Raw genomic sequence first — 14,902 nt, 5'->3', positions numbered from 1 at the left:
AATTTTATTAAGGCATCAGCACTCTCAATGGCTCTTGTAAAATATATTTTTTTTTAAAATATAAAAAAAAAATAGCCTAAAGTCTCTTTCATTAGATCATCTATTTTATTTATATTTTACATTCAGTTATAGTAAATTTTTTATATGTAGAGGTTATTGTTCATTCCTATAAATAATTTTTTATTATTTCTCTCTTATTTCATCATCTTTTTTTTTATCTTATTTTCATTTTAACCATTTTATCACTTTTTCACAGACTCTGCTCTCTTATATCTTATCTACTCTCTAACATTCTATTTATAATCCTTTCGACTTTTATGCATGTAGAAGTTTTGATATTATTAATAATAAAAGTAGTTATTTTTTTATAACTTTAGTACTCTCTTTTTAAGTAATTTAAAATATTACATCATGCGTAAAGAAATATTATAAATATCAAAATATATGATGTATAGAAAAATATTTGAAATATATAATAGGTAAAGAATATAATATTTGAAAAAATAGATATGATGTATGACGTATTGTAAAAATTAATATGTAAAATAAAAAAAAAAATTGATGATATATTGAAAAAAATGATAAAGAAACCATTACAGTGCTGTCATTATCTCATTAAATAAATAATAATAATAATAATTAAAAAAAAAAGTTGATAGGATTGAGAAATGATTGAGATTTGCAGTGACAGGAATGCCCTCGGGGTCCCGGTCCAAAATTAAAAATAGGAAGGAAATTGGGAAGGAAGGGTGATTTCGTACTAAATAGTCAATTCTCCCAGTTGTCTCATGGCCATGGCCATGGCCCATTTATGACATTGCTCGCGCTATATATGCCTTTGCCAGTGTAGGGGTTATCTTCCAGTGACAGCCCCGTTTTCTAAGTCACCATATGCCTTTGTCATTTCATCGAGCTGAGTTGGACCCGAACGTTAACTTACGCTTAGATGTTGAATTGAGTTGAATTGAATTAAATTTTTATAAATAATAATAAATTGAGATGGTAGAGTAAGTTTTGTGAGGTATATTTAAGATAAATTTAAATATATTTAGATATTAAGATGAGTTTAAATATATTTATGAGAATTTAAAAAAGTTATGGATCTTACGTATAAATAAGTGTTGAATTGAAAAATATTGTTAATCTCACGTGTAAAGAAATTTTAAGTTAAGATAAATTTAATAATTTAAAAATTTGATATTTAGATATTAGACTTAATTTAAAATTAGATTAAATTGAGTTGAACTCAGATAAATTTAACAACTGAACGGACCTAAATACAATAGAACAATTTGCGGTAGGTATTCATTTAATTACCATGAACGAGTACGTTTTCCTCTCATGCTAAGAAAATGGTGTTTAATTTGATTCGATGTACTATACAATGCACCATGTACAATTGATTTATACGTTCTTTAGTATTCAATGCATACACTAATTGTTCACACGATTAGTGAGTACTCTGTCATTTGAAATGAATATATTACTATTAGATTCAACTTGCACTTAATTATGACTTTATTACATTTATAAAATTAATTTTATATTTTCAAAAGAATGCGGTTGGAAATTCACATTTATTTTATGTCAATCAAAAAAATTATAACTCTTGGATTTAGAAAAGTCTCCTGAAACAAAGACAGTTTCTTCAAACTAGCTTCTGTTTTCAGATTAATAATGGAGCCAAAGCAAAAGTTTGGAAAAACCCATGGGTACCAACTCTTCCTACGTTCAACCCAACACCAAACCAAGATTGTTTGCAACTGGATCATAATATGACTATCTCTGAACTCACTCTTGAACAGCTTAAAAGATGGAATAATCTGCTTATGAATGCTCTTTTTACCACAAATTCTGTTGAAGAAATCCAAAAATTCCCTTTGTCAAATTGTAACTTTCATACTCTTGAAGACAAAATAAAATAGATTCACCATTCTTCTGGCAAGTTTTCAGTCAAGTCAGCCTATGCTGCACTTGTGAAACCACAAACTCCTCACCAAAACAATGTGGATTGGAAAAAATTGTGGAAACTTAAACTTTAGGACATATTAAAATTGTTTCTTTGGAGGGTTAGTCATGATATTCTTCCAACTAGAAAAAAATTAGAGAAATTCATCAGATTAGAAAGTGATCAAATTCTTTGCCCTCTTTGTATGGAAGAAGCTGAAAGCATTGAACACTTATTTCTCAAGTGTATGTACACTAGGATCCTAAGGAGAAGCTCACCTTAGCCCCTGGACATGACTTGCTTAGCAACACAAACTTTTGCTACACTTGCTATGGACAATTTATGATTATTTAGAAACAAGGCAGTGCATGATCAAGAAACAATTTCACCCCATATCTTTGTTACTAAACTCAAGAAGTCTTACTTTGAACATAAAAAAGCTTGGATTGAAATCCCAAAAAATCCAGAAAAAATCAGCATAAATCCACCAACAAGTTTTCATCTTCTAACATTTGATGTGGCGGTTAAGAAAGAAGGTAGTACTCTTGCTGCAATTTGTAGATCTGATTCAGGAAGTGTAATAGTGGTGAAAACAGATTTCATTCAAAACAACAATCCCAATATAGGAGAGGCAGCTGCAACCTTGATGATCATAGAAAAAGCTGACAAACTAAAACTCAAGAAAATCATAGTTTAAGGTGATTCAAATCTAGTTGTTCAATCAATAAACAACAAGAAGCAAGCTTCAGATTGGACTATGCAAAATATCATCAAAGACATCAGACATCTTCTTGACAACTTTGAAACATGAAAAGTTGTAAAAATACTTCGAGACAAAAATTGATGCACGCATAATTTGGCGCAATGGGCAGCTTCAACGTAGGCCTATGGAAACATCTCACTTTTATTAATTCCTCCTTGCATGTTAGCTTTTCAAAGTGGTAAAGACCCCTCTTAAAGTAGATACGTTTGTAAATAAAGAGTATGGACTCAATGTTATGGTTTTCCTTTATATATAAAGATAAAGCTTGTTTAAAAAAATCTATATATATATATATAAGTTTTGCAAATTGTGAGTTATTTAATTGGTAATTATATATATGTATAACGATAAATGATATTTACAGTCTTAAAGTGTGCAAGTCTCGCACATCCCTTTTAAAAAAAGTAAATAAATTTAGAGCTGTGCTACTCTGCCGCCTGAGTAACATCGCTCGTTCATACCGCTAGTTATTCTTATAACTTTTTTTTTCATTTTTTATTCACATTTTTTAATATATTTAAATATTTTAAAAAAATAAAAAAAAATATACCAATACACTTAAAATCACTTATTTAATTATTAAGTTAAAAAATTATTTTTTTTTACTAAATAGAGCGGTCAAGTTTAGTGGGTATAGCAATTTTTTCCATAAATTTAAAACTTATATATATAAAAAAATAAATTTGTAAATCTTATAACTATATATAACATTACTTATATATAAAAAAAAAAAAAAAAATCAGAACAGTTATATCTATCTTTAAGAAAGTGCGAGATTACTTGAATTATTGGTCAAATCTTCGAAAATTTATTGGTTAATATGCCCGATATTACTAAGTCAATAACGTGTTGAAGATAAGTACGGTTATTTAACTTATTTGTTAAAAGAATTGTTTGACTTTTGGGCAGGAGATTTTTTCTATTCCAAATTCACAAATCAGTACGTAAATACACGATTTATATCATTGATGTGATATAATTTAATTTGAAATATTTAAATTTGTAAATATTTCTTACAAATCAAGCTTTATCACATCAATATAATATAAAATGTGTGAGTCTACACATATTGTACGACACAAGCAAATATCACAACCTAAATGTCATTTAGTCAGAAGATTCGACCAACAAAATATAGAACATGTTCATTTTTAACTCAAGATAGTTCCAATGGACAACCTTTTTTGCTCACAACCTAACCAAGTAGACCATTTCCAATAATGTTCTTGGAAGCATAACCAAACAAGCCAGATTCGATGTTAATATCATAACTAAAACTAAAAGAATCGAATTATGATAGTGAAATGATCCATTGGAATCTAAACTTGTCAAGAAAGAATATACTTTTTCTAAAACATGTCCATTAGCAAAGGTTAAAGATACCTCTTTTGTAAAGGTTTTTACTTATTAAGAAAAAAACATTTAGCATTTTAATATATATATATATTAAAAGAACATTTACACACATATATATTTTAGTTAAAATATATATATACACACATATATATTTTAGTTAAAAGAAGATTTCACAGAAATAAGCTTACAAACTATTGTATTTTGACGTAGTAAGTAAAATTATAAAATTATTTTTATTGTAAAAAAGATTTAACGTATCATATGAAATCATATCAATTTATAAATTATAACATCCGTTAAATATACTTGCAACCAAAATCATGCTAGCTTTTTCTTTTTCCTATATTATTCTTGTTCTCGATCATGATTAATCCCCTTGTATTCCTGACCCAAATTCTTCTAGCCAGGGATATGACAACTAGGGATCAGGGTACACAGTAGAAATAAACATATTCTTGGCCATATAATAAACACGAGCATTTATTTTTAGTAATTTAATTATATAATAAGGTCTAGAGATTCTGCACTTGACAAGGACCATCATCCATAACATGATGTTTATTTATTTAAAATATCAATACTCAACGTGCAGGCAACTTTAAGCCAATATTGGGGGAACTTTTCCTCCATCAATGAATTGATACAGTGCATTAGCCACGATAAATAAAGCAAAATAAATTATTCTACGTGAGGGGAGTAATCCCTTGAGGCCAAGTTGACCCGAAAGGCCCATAGTAGGAAGGGAGAAAGAAGCGCCACGCATGGGGATCGGTCAAGAGTGTAGACTACTCTTGACCATCTACGATCTAAGTGTCAGGATCAGATCAAGGTGTCAGGGGGGACACTTACATCCAAGCACTAAAGGTAGCACAAACAAAACTCCCTGCGTTCGGGTACTGACAACGGGCTCACCTGACATGGCCACGCCGCATTAATGGGATAGAGGTGGCACACCACAATAGGGAGTCACTCCTCATTTAATGCATCTCGTGGCTCAGCACGCCACAACGTGCCTCTTGGAGTGTTAGTAACAACTGAAACCAAGTCTGACAAGTCTGTACTACGACAGGGAAGTGGCACGGACACCCAACCCCCGTACAGACCTGCACACCCACGATCTCCACCTCAGGAACACTCGACCCTCATACGGAACTGCCCGCCCATGATCTCCACTTCAGGAACCAACGCAACCATGTATAAACACCCCCTCCCATAGCCAGGGGAGGGGTTCACACTCTAAAATAATTAAGCTTTCATTCTCCTTGACTGAATATATATCTCTCTCTCGTTCTCAATCACTAGCTTAAGTATCGGAGCTACCATGGCCTCTGAGCACCCCACTCTCCATTTCAATAGGAACCTGATCGAGCCCAGTTGTGGGGACTTGTCCAGACAGCGAAACACAACGTCAACATTCTATTTTCTTAATAAATACAGATAACATTATACAGTGGAGGAACTGTATGAAGTTTTCAAGCATATCATTAATATCTTCCCATGCAACTTATAATATTAGGAGAAACTAATATATATATATATATATATAACCGATTGAATAATTAACTAATATTACGGGAATTAAAATGATACCGCTTAGGCGTTGATATCGCTTAATCCGAACGTTAATTTTGAATCTTCGATGTTATTAATGCATGTTTTTGTAATAAGGAGATAAAAATTGGTTAGAGGAAAATAAACAAGGAAAGATTAGAACTTATTAGAAAGACCTTGCACAAAAATTTTTCTTTAAAAACATACTTTCAATAGATCTCATTACTATTTCAAACCTTTGTAAAAATATTGTTTAAAGAATTTCTTAATTCAAATATGTTTTTAATGGGGATCCAACCACCACTTTCATATATAAAATCTCATAAAAATCCAACTTTAAAATCTTTCTAAAAATTAATTTTCAGAAATATTGAAGAAAATGTTAATGTGATCAATGTGCACTGTTGGTTTCTAACATGCATGCTAATAATCATACTCCATGTGATTCAATTAATTATGCCACCATTAAGAATATCTAAATTGGGCATCCACACCTGCAACATAGATAGCTCTGCCACCTTCCATTTAAAGGCAACCTTTCATTATTGGAAGATGTTGAAAAGTGCACGCGATTCCAAATTATGGGCCATGCTCTGCTCCATTTTTCTCCTTTGTTTTCCCTTTTAATCCTCTTTCCTTGACGGGTGTTAAAAGTTTCTATAAAAGATTATCAATAACATGCACTATATATCTTTTTGGAGAATGTTAGGTGGAACATATAGCTACAGTGAAATTATTGTTTATTATATTAATACTGTAGCTATGATCTACCATGTTTTCAAAACTCCATTCAACTTTTAAGTCCTGTTTGGCTGTAAGATTCATTTGAGATCAACTCAATTTAGTCTAATTTTAAACTGAATCTAACATCTAAACATCCAACTCTCAAATTACTAAACTCATTTCAACTCAAAACCTCCTTACACGTAAGAACTACAACTTTTTTCAACTTAATACATTTTTTATATGTGAGACTTACAACCTTTTTTAATTTTTTATAAATAATACTAAACTCATCTTAACATTCAAACACATCTAAATCATTTTAGATGGATCCCACATAACTCACTCCATCTACTCAACTCACTACTATTTACAAAAAAACTCAACTCAGTTTAACTCAACTCAATATCAAAACGTAGCTAACTCTCGTTTTGCAAAATTTAATATCGTAATTTCAAACTATTTCATTATTATTGATCACATGATTCTAAAATAATAAAAAAAAATTCTATGTGCAGTCACTTTTGCGTATTTTTTGTGTACTCTACTTATATGATTGGTTACGTCATTTTTGTTTAATATAAAATAAATGTAGAGTTCTGTCATATTAGTAGAATGCACAAATAATACACAAAAATAATTGTATATAACAAAATTGTTCTGAAATATTACAAATATCCAAACAAGTTCATGACAGAATTGTATCTTTCGATTGATAAAAAGTAGAAATTTAGTATATATACACTCTTATATGCATACTAATATTTAGAACACATGTCACTCTCACCATGAGTTTTTTTTTTTAATTGCATGGCACCAGGTGTCAGAAAACAACATCCCGGGTAAGCGAATAATCTTCTTGATTTCTGTATACATCATCATCGTTCAATTCAATGACCCTTAAAGATTGTTTGTATCTAACGAGATTTGAATTTTAAATCTTAAAATAACATATCTCAAATCTAAGATATTTACCACTTGAGCCAATTCCAAAGATTGTCACCATCAGTTTACTCAAAATAACTATCAATGTTAACATTGAAAAAAAAATGGAGATTGGTCCACAAATGCGATGGTTATGCTGTCCAGTTAATAATTAATTTAAGAGTAATGCTACATACAGTCGTGGAATGCGCAAACGCCGTGCAGTCGCTTTGAAAAAGAGTGGAGTCCACTGAAAAAAAATTAATTTTTTTTCAGGTGGGTCTCTTATTTATTCACTTTTTTCAAAACGACTGCACGGCGACTGCACGCTCACGACTGCAAGTATCATTTCTCTTAATTTAATATAGAGCACTAAGAGCAATACCATTATTCATCTTTAGTTGTAATGGCTGATGCAGCAATATATTTTAAATGATTTTATATATGAATGACGTAAATAATTTTATTATTGGGAATATATATAATAAAGTAGGTCTGGAAATTATTAATGGATATGGTGGACCGTCCAAGAGTGTCTATTGGCTTGAACGTCCACTTCTCTGGAGTGATTCACTGAATGAGAAGAAAGGAGTAGTTTATCTAATAATTGCTTATATGTCTAATGTTAGAAATAGTCGGTCCACTATGAGTCATTCTCAAGTCATTGTGCAAATGATGCTAGAAGATGATGAAATTAAATAAATACCTTTTGGGACTGGGAGAGTGATACAAGCGTCCTGCCACTAGGCGAAGCTTTCGTCACAATTGTGGCCAATTATTGCTGGTATAATTAAGAAATCTGCTTAATTATAGTCAATTATTTCTTGTGAAAATAATTATTTTATATTAAAATGAGTCTGCTTTTGTCCGAAATAGTAATTTTCGTTATAAATAATCCGTCACAAATACTCATTTTTCTTGTAATAGAAATAAATTGAAATGGATTTAACTTTTTTTATGAGAAGTTGAAAAATTAAAAAAATCTCATCAATAATTGATTTGAGATAGGTCGAAGTATGCTTGCCAACCAAACATAGCCACATCAAGTAAAAGATAATATTAGGACTGCATTTGGATGCTGAGGTGATCTCAGATGATTTGTGAATAGTAGTGAATAATAATAAAAAAGTAATGAATAGTTTAGAATAATAATAAATAATAGTAAAATTGTCTAAGATATATATAGACACGTGTGTTAATGCTCATATAGATTTTTCGAACAATCTTAAATATTGCACAATAAATTAATAAATTGCGCCCCTAAGTTTGGTTGTCAAATTACTTGAGCAATGGAGAGATAAATCCTCAAGAGAGTAATCACAAAACATGGAGAGATAATCTTCATCATGTATTGCATGGGATAGAAGATTGACAAGGAAGTGTTCTTTTCTTCAAGATATATAGCTTGCCTTAAATCCATTCAATTTATCATATACCATATTAATCACAATGAATTTTTCTCCATCATCATGTGCATTTACATAATGATCATGAACCATAATGTGATGTTCCCACATGCCTCATCATGAGGGTACGTACTACTTGAATGTAATTAATTATATTGGTGGATAATTATTTTTTTACTCATATTTTTGTAAGCATGCATGCAGTCTACATCATATATGATCATCATCTTGATTTCTTTATATATATATTAAATTAATGACGAACTAATTACTTTCTTAATGGTAATTTTGTGGCTAATAATCAAAGTTAGCATAGGGAACGTGACTGTATACATGGCTCATCAATTTTGTTTTAAAAAAAATTAGTAAATTAATTAGAACTCTAAGTGGTTGATGATGTCAACACATGCAAACACTTTCTAGCTCAATTGATGTTGATCTTGCGAAGTACTGAAGCCCCTCTGCTTGCAAAGTATGTTGCAGTATGGCTTCCATCGAAAAAGCTCGCTTTCTGTCATAGATAGAGGAGTACTGCATCGACTCTAGCATAAGGTAGAGCTAGCAATAAGACAGAGAGGCACATGAAGTCAGACGAATCGAATGTACATAGACAACACCCAAATAAAAAGTACTCTACTTGTATTATTTTATCTAATGTAATGAGTCTTTTGTTGCAGTAATCAATGCATCTCTCTTTGGTGTTGTTATTACGAGTAATATTAGATACAATCATAATTTATGTAATTGTAACGCACTTCTTTTCAAAAAGAGTATGACTCATCATTAGAAAATTAATTTTTTTTTTATGTAAATTCTATAATTATTTACTTTTTTTTTTAAAAAAATACGTGACATTTGCGCACTCTATTATAAATGTCATTTATCTGTTAATATATACAAACAAGAGTTACAAAAAAAAAAAAAAAAAAGGAGGAGGATATATATAGGTTACGCATGCATAATTAAAGCAACATTGTCCGACACCCATCCTGATGTTTGCCCATGGTAGCTAGCTGCACAATCTCGAAGCCGATTTTGTGTGCAGGTATTGCAGTGATATCTAGGAATAAGGAGGGAAATTAGTAAGCAGACCACAACTTATTCATCCAAGAGCTTTGCTACTGACCATTAATTAAATGTAAGGGCTTTCGTTTGTTCATGAGCTTGCTTAACTGTCTGTGGCAACTGGTATCATCAAAAAGCACGTATAATAAGCTTTACTATGTACTGCAGAAAGCTACTATAGTCACGTCCAGAGAAGATAGTTACGCTCATCGCCCCCACCTCTCATTTCGAGCAAATAACAAAAGAAAAAGTACTGCAGAAAACTACTGATTTCACATTTATTTACCAAGGCCACCTTTTTCATGGTTCCATGAGATTTAGTGTAATGAACAATATATGTACTTGTATATGCATTCCCATAAATCCTTCGTTGGACAGTCCACTCTTCATCTGACTGTATAGGGAATGGACATTGCTTTTAATCTAGAATATTATGATGCATAAACAAAAGCAAAATGCAAAGATTGATGAATCGGTAATAACCTCAATTGTGTGTGAGAGTATAGCAAGATTGTGGACGAGATCCTCTATGTTGGGTGGTCATGGGCTCTCTCAACCCCAAAATTTAGTTAAAAGGTGAAACTTTCTCTCACGCTTACAAACTTACCACCAAGTACCAGCCCTTACCACAATCGATGTGGGATAATTCCAACAATTTCCCCCTCACATATATGCCTTGGGTTGGAGCACAACTCATTTCTCTTGCAAACTGTTAGTAAATCTTGGCTCTGATACCAATGTTAGATGATCATAGGCTCTCTCAACCCCAAAACCTAGTTCAAGGGGGAGACTTTCTCTTACCACCAACCCCTTCAAACCGATTTAGGATAATCCTAACACTATAATATTACTTAAGAATAGGGCTGTAAAAGAACTAGTTTGTTCGATAGTCCACTTAGTACTCGTCCGATTAAACTCGAATCGAATTCAACTCGTGAAAAAAAAAAGTTCGACCGTAAAAGTAGATACCCGCTCGATAAGTAAATGACACATACCCGACTAAACTCAACTCCACTAAGGTTGGTTAAGACCCGCTCGTTTATGCCCGAGTCGACTCGTTAGCTTGACTCGATAAATATATACATACACTTATGTATATATATGTATTAGCTAATAATATAAGCATAACACTTTTATAATTAAATATATAATATGTAACCTAATTTCTTATGTTTATATATTGAATATGTTTCATAGCTATATTTTATAATTTGTACAATAATTATTCGATAAGATTTTATAATTTCATATACTAGTATGTGGGAACTATATATGAAATAGATATATGCTATCGTATCATGTGTATGTATTAATAATTTATGTAGGCATATAATTATGGATAAATATCAACAATCTATATATTAATTACTTATAAATTTTTAAAGTCTTATAATTCAATAGAGGTTCTACTTATTAGTTGTATAAATTCAATATTAATTTTTTTATTTATCTAATTTATTAATTATTAAATCTTATAAAAAAAAACTCAAGCTGAGCTCAAGCTCATTTTTGGGACGAGCTCAAGCTCGAGTTGGAAGTTTAACTTACCGAATCGAGTTCAGACAAATGTTAAATAAAAATCTCGAACTCAGGATCGAGCTCGATTTTTTTGAATCGAGCCGAGCTCGACAAGCCAAAGACCGACTCGATTACAACCCTAGTTAAGAATGAGAAGTTATTATCATTTGGAACAAATTTCAAGAGACTCTAATTAAAACGCTAACTAGTCGGACCTAGATATAACTTAAGCTTTGTGACTATCGAGAAATTGAGGATTGAGAGACTAAAAATGAAAAATGCAAGCTACCTACATTTATAGCGCGTGTGAGTTTTTTTGGACAATGAGTGTTGTTTCAAAAGGAGAGATATTTAGTCACAAAGAGATTAAATAAAAATAAATTCATAATTTAACATGATGCAGTACGTCAGATTGTAAAATTAATTTTATTGTAAAGTAGGTCTAATGAATCACATAAAAAATAAAATCAATTTATAAATTTATTTTTATATAATCTCTTTATATTTATAGGCGTTCTCGTTTCAAAATAGGCCGGCAAACTTGCAGCTACATAAAAAACAATAATTGAAAAATGACATCATTTATATCTAGATTTGGGAAGGACACATGAGTTAAACGTGTATTGTTAGATGGCTTTACCTTGTTCATGAAAATGGGCCAGCTCATCTTAAAGAAAGCCCAAATTAGGGAGAATAGGGCCCTTGCCCGTGCTCAAAACCTGCTTTTATATGCCCCAATCGAGCATCCTTAGGTCATTCAAGCATTTCTTTTTGTTTTTATTGACAATTGACTTGGTTTCGATCTTTAAATGGCATTATTTTCCAAAAAAAATTTGAAGAGTGATAAATATTATTGAGTATTTAATATCATTTAAAAAGTTTACATAAACAACAATAAATACTATAAAACTTTATTTTATATATCTATTTATTTAAGGTCAATAAATACACAAAAACTTGAGGCGATGTTAATCATATTTCCTCCATTATTTTAACATTATTATATCATGTTTCTAATAATTAAAAAGAAAAATCTCTTCAGGTGTTATATATTTGATACACAACCTTATCTCTAGCGAGCACTCCTTCCCCGAATGTTTGGAGGAGTCCTCTGCCGCCAATTAAGAGGAGTCCTTTGTCGCCATGCGGCACCACCATGTATGAAAATGAATAATAAATAATGAATAGTAAATAATAATTGATATGTAATATGAAAGTGAATAATTTTATAATTATGATGTATAAAAATAAATAATGACTTATGTATAAAATTCATCTATTCTAAAACATATTCTCAAACTGACAAAGCATTAGAACTTGCAGATTCGAGTATTCTTCTTTTTACTAGTGTGGCGCATAATTTGCACGCGCCACCACAATTAGTAGCAGTCTTACATCAATGTATCGATTTATTTGTAAGTTGTTATTCTCTTGTACTACTGTTTTTCCTAACCACTAATCAAGATAAAATATCGGTAATAGTCTTCCTCAATAGGACCAGATCAACAAAATACAGCACACTCCTTTCGACTGCAACTTTTAGTTGTAATTTTTTGGTCTGTTTATCAAACAATATAATTGTTTTTACGCTACATCTCCTTCGTGAGATATGGGTTTGAATCAATCTTTTGATTCGAGAACCCGTTTTTTTATTTTTATTTGCTAGTGTTGCTTTTACTTATTTTGAGACGATTGTTGGAGATTCTTATCTCATAGATTCTTGTATCTTTATAACCACTTAATTTTAATGAGTACTACTACTCAACCTCTACTGTTCACGCAATCTCCGCACTCCAGCCGACGTGGCATTTTTTTTTTTTTTTTTACAACAAAACGTGGGTTTTGGTTTCAATTTCTCCGCATTTTATTTGCCCAGGAACCATTTCGAAATAACCCCCCTCCCGCGTTGTTCTCCCCCCATTTTCTCTTCAGCGTTTTTCTCCCTCATCGTCTCTTCCGCCCAGCTAGTTGATCTTACTGCCGATACCCACGATCAGTCCCCTGGTACTCTACCGACAAGGCCAGTAAGAAATGAAAGAAAAGATTTTTATTTTTCTCTTTAAAATGAGGTCTCTCCATTTCTAGTATATTGAGTATTTTTGTATTTAATGGATCTGTGAGTTTGTTTTTTTTTTTTTTGATCTGTGTTTTGCGTGGTACTAAAGTGTGTTTTGTGGGGTTTTTAGTTGATCTGTGAGTTTGCATAAATAACCGGAAAGCTTGCAGATTTTTTTGCAATTTTTGTGGGGATTTTGGTTAATCTGTGATTTGTGTTCATTATATATTTGTCTATAACGTTAAAGACTGCAACTAGACATGGCATTGTTGTGCGAGTCCAGAAATCATGGCATTGGTTGATCTGTGAGTTTGTGGGGTTTTGATGACCTCAGTGTTGCTTCAAAACCTTAACAATTCACTTCAAACTTGGCCAATTTATTTTTATTTTTGTTAATTTAATTAGCAGAAGCAGATCAAACCCCCCCCCTCCCCCCAACAGGAAAAGAGAGAAGGGACCGGAGTAAATGATATGTTGGATGCCACAATATTAGCCTTTGCTTAGGCACAAAAGGAAATCTCTATTATTTCTATTATTTATATGTTTATTTTTGCATTTGCAATTGAAGGGGGTGGGTGTTAGTCACCAGTAATTGAATTTGAGTTAAATAGCGTGATGGGTGAAGGGGGAAGAATGAGCATTAGGCCCCATATTATAACTAGACACATTTTCCAAATACTTTGATGTTAATTGTTATCTTTGCTAGCTGCAGCAAAAGGATTTATAGTCATTTTTTTCTTCCCTAAATATCAACACTGGAATTTGATGGTGAAGCAGCGTTGAAACCAAAATATCAATTGTATTTTTTTGTTTAAGAAATATGTTATCACTAATAAAGAGAAACTTTGGTGGCATTGGTTGTTAAAGTAATTTTCTGATGATATGTCATGCATGCCACTTTGAACTTGGTGCAAATCAGTCCTTGTGAATTTGCATAGCTATTAGTGTTTATATATTAGTAAATATGAGTTTTTTTTTAGCAAATTGTAGCTACAGGTATATACGTAGCAATTAGTGTATGTAATATTGTCTTGACTATTTTTTTCCCTTTGTTGATACATGTATAAACAATGAAGCTTCAACATGCAAAGACACTAGAAGTTCAATGGCTTGCTTTCCAATGAGAGGATTGGTGCTCACTTGATAATGCATATTTTATGGAACTATGTCATTGCAGCTGGCAAATTGGAAGTTGAAGAATTTTGAGATGATTGAATTTGTAATGTATTCTGTTTGGCATTGGGTTATATCCAAACTTGGTATTTTGCTGTTTGTAGTAGTTTGAGAATTATTGTATCCAACCTTGGTGTAATTATTTTGATTTTAAGAATAGATGGATGTGAATGTGTAGGCAAATTATGGGTTTCAGATGAGTTGGAGAATTATTTGCCAGTTGATAAATGTCTAGTTGATAAACGTAGTTTTGAATGTTAAGAGTTGATGGATGTAATTTTTCTTGTACACGTTTTGGATTACTTCTACAGATTTGATTAATGTAATTTTTCTTGTAATGTATTGCTTATGCTAGGTTCTGAAAGTGAATGAATACATTCTGTTTTACCTCTCCCACCATACCAAGATGATTCAGGTGC

The sequence above is a fragment of the Juglans regia genome, chromosome 6 (assembly GCF_001411555.2).
Source record: "Juglans regia cultivar Chandler chromosome 6, Walnut 2.0, whole genome shotgun sequence".
Classification (NCBI taxonomy): Eukaryota; Viridiplantae; Streptophyta; class Magnoliopsida; order Fagales; family Juglandaceae; genus Juglans; species Juglans regia.
This window is presented reverse-complemented; position numbering follows the sequence as displayed.